The sequence below is a fragment of the Gobio gobio genome (assembly GCF_949357685.1).
Source record: "Gobio gobio genome assembly, chromosome: 2".
In the NCBI taxonomy this organism is placed as follows: domain Eukaryota; kingdom Metazoa; phylum Chordata; class Actinopteri; order Cypriniformes; family Gobionidae; genus Gobio; species Gobio gobio.
The window spans coordinates 39,357,841-39,363,907 of NC_137098.1; positions in this window are offsets into that span (position 1 = coordinate 39,357,841).

Sequence of the window (6,067 nt, forward strand, 5' to 3'; positions counted from 1 at the left end):
TGTCCTGAAACTGTGTAGTTGACACTGTGAGAAGGTGTACTCTCCATCTGCAGTGTAATTGGTCTGTGGAAACTAGGACTTTTCTTTTTATGGGTTACTTCATGGACATACAAAACAGCGCAAATATGAATTTTGGTGGGCTCTTATTCTGTAATTCCACATCAGACTGTCCTGAAACGTGTAGTTGACACTGTGAGAAGGTGTACTCTCCATCTGCAGTGAAATTCGTCTGTGGAAACTAGGACTTTTCTTTTTTTGGGTTACTTCATGTACATAAAAAAACAGCGCAAATATGGATTTTGGTGGGCTCTTATTCTGTAATTCCACATCAGACTGTCCTGAAACGGTGTAGTTGACACTGTGAGAAGGTGTACTCTCCATCTGCAGTGAAATTAGTCTGTGGAAACTAGGACTTTTCTTTTTTTGGGTTACTTCATGTACATACAAAACAGCGTAAATATGGATTTTGGGTGGCTCTTATTCTGTAATTCCACATCAGACTGTCCTGAAACGGTGTAGTTGACACTGTGAGAAGGTGTACTCTCCATCTGCAGTGAAATTAGTCTGTGGAAACTAGGACTTTTCTTTTTATGGGTTACTTCATGTACATTCAAAACAGCGCAAATATGAATTTTGGTGGGCTCTTATTCTGTAATTCCACATCAGACTGTCCTGAAACGGTGTAGTTGACACTGTGAGAAGGTGTACTCTCCATCTGCAGTGAAATTAGTCTGTGGAAACTAGGACTTTTCTTTTTTTGGGTTACTTAATGTACATTCAAAACAGCGCAAATATGGATTTTGGGTGGCTCTTATTCTGTAATTCCACATCAGACTGTCTTGAAACGGTGTAGTTGACACTGTGAGAAGGTGTACTTTCCATCTGCAGTGAATTTAGTCTGTGGAAACTAGGAATTTTTTTTTTTAAGGGTTACTTAATGTCAATACAAAACAGCGCAAATATGAATTTTGGGTGGCTCTTATTTTGTAATTCCACATCAGACTGTCCTGAAACGGTGTAGTTGACACTGTGAGAAGGTGTACTCTCCATCTGCAGTGAAATTAGTCTGTGGAAACTAGGACTTTTCTTTTTTTGGGTTACTTCATGTACATACAAAACAGCGTAAATATGGATTTTGGGTGGCTCTTATTCTGTAATTCCACATCAGACTGTCCTGAAACTGTGTAGTTGACACTGTGAGAAGGTGTACTTTCCATCTGCAGTGAATTTAGTCTGTGGAAACTAGGACTTTTCTTTTTTTGGGTTACTTCATGTACATACAAAACAGCGTAAATATGGATTTTGGTGGGCTCTTATTCTGTAATTCCACATCAGACTGTCCTGAAACGGTGTAGTTGACACTGTGAGAAGGTGTACTCTCCATCTGCAGTGAAATTAGTCTGTGGAAACTAGGACTTTTCTTTTTTTGGGTTACTTCATGTACATACAAAACAGCGTAAATATGGATTTTGGTGGGCTCTTATTCTGTAATTCCACATCAGACTGTCCTGAAACGGTGTAGTTGACACTGTGAGAAGGTGTACTCTCCATCTGCAGTGAAATTAGTCTGTGGAAACTAGGACTTTTCTTTTTATGGGTTACTTAATGTCAATACAAAACAGCGCAAATATGAATTTTGGGTGGCTCTTATTTTGTAATTCCACATCAGACTGTCCCTAAACGGTGTATTTGACACTGTGAGAAGGTGTACTCTCCATCTGCAGTGAAATTAGTCTGTGGAAACTAGGACTTTTCTTCTTATGGGTTACTTAGTGTATAGAAAAAAACAGCGCAAATATGAGTTTTGGGGTGCTCTTATTTTGTAATCCCACATCAGACTGTCCTGAAACGGTGTAGTTGACACTATGAGAAGGTGTACTCTCTGTCTGCAGTGAAATTAGTTTGTGTAAACTAGGACTTTTGTTTTTATGGGTTACTCAATGTATAGAAAAAACAGCGCAAATATGAGTTTTGGGGTGCTCTTATTTTGTAATCCCACATCAGACTGTCCTGAAACGGTGTAGTGAACACTGTAAGAAGGTGTACTCTCAGTCTGCAGTGAAATTAGTTTGTGTAAACTAGGACTTTTGTTTTTATGGGTTACTCAATGTATAGAAAAAAACTGCGCAAATATGAGTTTTGGAGTGCTCTTATTTTGTAATCCCACATCAGACTGTCCTGAAACGGTGTAGTGGACACTGTAAGAAGGTGTACTCTCAGTCTGCAGTGAAATTAGTTTGTGTAAACTAGGACTTTTGTTTTTATGGGTTACTCAATGTATAGAAAAAAACTGCGCAAATATGAGTTTTGGAGTGCTCTTATTTTGTAATATATATATGTATATATATATATATATATATATATATATATATATATATATATATATATATATATATATATATATATATATATGTATATGTGTGTGTGTGTAAATATATACATGTATTCATATCTATACACACACACACATACATACATACATATATATATATATATATAACTAAATTAAAAGCCCTCCCCCAAAATTCATATATACACCTGTTTATTTATTCAGGGAGACTTTTATTTTGGAATTCGACATCATACAGTGACAGGCTGTGAGGTGTACTATCCTTTTCAGGTGAAATTGGGTTGTAAAATGTTTATTTATTTATATTTATTTAGGTATGTTTCTATTTTTATTCAGGCAGACTTTTATTTTGGAAGTCGGCATCATACAGTGACAGGTACAATATTTATTTGTTTTCATTTATTCAGACAGACGTACTGAATAAAAGTATGTTAAATCGCGTTCACCAGAAGATCACTTGTTTTCATATCAGTTCTCTGACGGTCGTACCGTAACAGCCAGTGTATGCGCGCACCCCAAAATAACGTGGCGGATAGATTGACTGTGTATTTCGGAGTGGCGGATGGCTTGACCCCAGTGGTCCAGGTCGGTTCCGGGTACTACGTTTTTGGCATTTCTCGGATCTTCACGGGTCCGGGTCCAGCTTTTGAAATAATAGACGGGTCCGGGTCGGTTCCGTTAAGCACATTACGGGTCTCTTCGGGTTCGGGTATGAATTTTTGGACCCGTGAAGACCTCTAGTGCACATAACTGATGATGATTGGTGGGTGGGAGACAAGGTTGAAGTTGATAGGTTGAGTTCACACCTATTTTTTCACGGTCTATGGTTCACACACACACACACACACACACACACACACACACACCAATGACGCACACACATATGCACATTCAGCGATGGTCCAACGACTTCAAAGGTAGCTTTCGCAAACTGGAAGTATAAGCGCTACTTTTCCCTCGTTGAGGTGAAAGGTAAGAATATTTATGTAACATGCAACTTATGCCCAGGAAGAAAGATTTACAATAATGCATTGAATTTGAGAGGTGTCTCTTACATTGTCCCACAGCAACATTACAATAGTGTACATTAATGTACAATGTTTTATAATAATAATTTATTCTATTTAGTGTCCAATTCATTCATTTAACAAATCTAATATTGGGGGGATCCAAGTTATTTGACATATTTGAACATTTGAAAAAAAAAAAAAAAAGTAAGATGTTTTGTTCAAAGATGTTTTTACACCACACAGTACAGAACCTGCATGGGTCTCAGATAGTCAAATCAAGTCACATTTATTCATGTAGCACTTTATACAATACAGATTGTTTCAAAGCAGCTTTACAGTGATAACAAGAAAAAGATGCATTTCGGATATTGTTCAGCTGAAGTCAGTTCAGTGTGGATCCAGTTCCATTCATGATCATTTATTAAAGGTCCTGTTCTTCGTGATCCCATTTTTCAAACTTTAGTTAGTGTGTAATGTTGCTGTTAGAGCATAAATAATACCTGTAAAATTATAAAGCTCAAAGTTCAATGCCAAGCGAGATATTTTATTTAACAGAAGTTCCCTTACAAAGCCTACAGCGAACGGCCGGTTTGGACTACATCCCTGTACATCCTGCTTTAATTACGTCAGTAGAACAGTTTGTTGACTAACCTCCGCCCACAAGAATACGCAAAAAAGGGGGCGTGGTCTTGTTGCTCTCCCATGTGGAGAAGAGGAAGTGTTACGTTCGGTTGAGTTTGTAGTGTGTTTGTCGCTATGTCGTCGAGACGCTGTTATTTTCATCCCGGAGTCAAATCACCTTTGTTTGGCCTTCAGGGACGCTGTACTTTGAGCGCATGCATCTCCCCGTTATGGTAAGAGGCGTGACCTTTCCGGGCAACGTGCGCTAAGCTGCTGTCGAATCACAACACGGGAACCGCTGGCACAATCAGAACTCATTATGTATTTCTGAAGGAGGGACTTCATAGAACAGGGAAATCCTCAAGCCATTTTTAGGACAGTGAAAACAGCGGTATACAGATAAGTAAATTGTGTGAAAAATACTGTGGTTTTTTACACGCGAAACATGAGCACATGTTATATTGCACACTGTAAACACAATCAAAGCTTAAAAAAAACAGGAAAAACGGGACCTTTAAATTATGATCATCAAGTGAAATAAACTATTTCCAACATGTTTTGTATAGAAGCGTTGCATGTTAGTTAATTTATTGTCTCATTATTATAGGGATTTTCCTGTATTAAACAGTTAAGTAGTTGGGTGGCTAGCCAGTGTAATTCTTCAAATTAAAAGCCTATACTGTCTAATGTCTGGACCAAATTGTTTGGGAAAAGAGAGTATTAAAGATGGTTGTGTAGACCTTCTAGATCTTAAAGGGATAGGCCTAGTTCAGCCAAAAATGAAAATTCTGTCATCATTACTCAACCAATATCTTCCTCCGTGTTCTGCAGAAGAATGAAGAGCTAACAAGCTTCCAACAACATAAGGTTGAGTAAATGATGACACAATTTTAACATTTTAGTGAACTTGAATCCCCTTATCCCTTTAACTTAAAGTTTTGTCTGTGTGACAAGTCTATATACAGGAAGACAAGCAATAGTATAGGCCTAGGACAAGCTAATTCTTTTTCTATAAACTGTTCCTTTGTTATTCTGGGTTATGGTCTCCACAATAGAGTGACCTTGATGCAAATTGATGTGCATGAATGTCTCACTCACATTGGAGGCTAGTGCTTCTGTATGGCTACATACATATGGAACATAAATGGTGATCTGTTGTGATCAACATGAAAGTCTTCAGTGTGCTTACAGTACACATTACATAGGCTACCAAAGTCTCACCAATAATGCCAAAGCAGTTACAGGATTTCACTTACCATTTAAAAAAAAAAAAAGGCTTTAGATTAATTATAAATTAAATAGGCTAGACTGTAAAAAAAAAAAAAAAAAAATTCAGGTTCTCCAATTGAAAATGTTCTGATCACATCTAATTTTTTTAGTTGGCCAAATTGAATTTCTGTTAATTAAATTGCAGCAATTCACAGACATTCAATTTGGCCAATTGAAAAATTAAGATGTGATCAGTCACTAGAACATTTTCTTTTTTTTTTACAGTGTAATAGTACTTTCATTGGCCCATTCTGTGAGGGAGTAAAATCGTGTACATGCAATCGACCTGGGTTGCAAGGACCTTTTCATGTTTCATTTCGTTTATTACATTTCATATATTAAATGTTAGCCTATTACATTTCTATTGTATTGTTATTGATTGAGACCTACATAGGCTAGGCCTACATGATTATTGGACTAGACCGTCTTTAAAGCATTAAAGAAATCGTTTCCTCTCCATATATAGCCAATTATAGGTTATAGGAATCTCTGAGAGTTTCTGTGTAAGACATTTGAAGACTTTTTTTCCGCCCGATTTAATTAAGCCGCGTGCCCACCAGGATTTTATAATTGATGCGCGCGCTGATCCCATAGTATCTTAAAGCAATGCACGCTCAGGGAAAAGCTAGACCGCTAGAGAGAAAAAAACAGCTGTATCTGAAATAGGTTTCAGATTGAACTAATTAAATATTAATATCTCTGTGTGGAACAGAGCGTTAACGCGATCTAAACTGCCTCCTGTAGCTGATATCACTTTAATGTAGCTAATGTTTGAATGAAGACTTTAGTGCAAGACAGGTAAAAAAAAAAAAAAAAG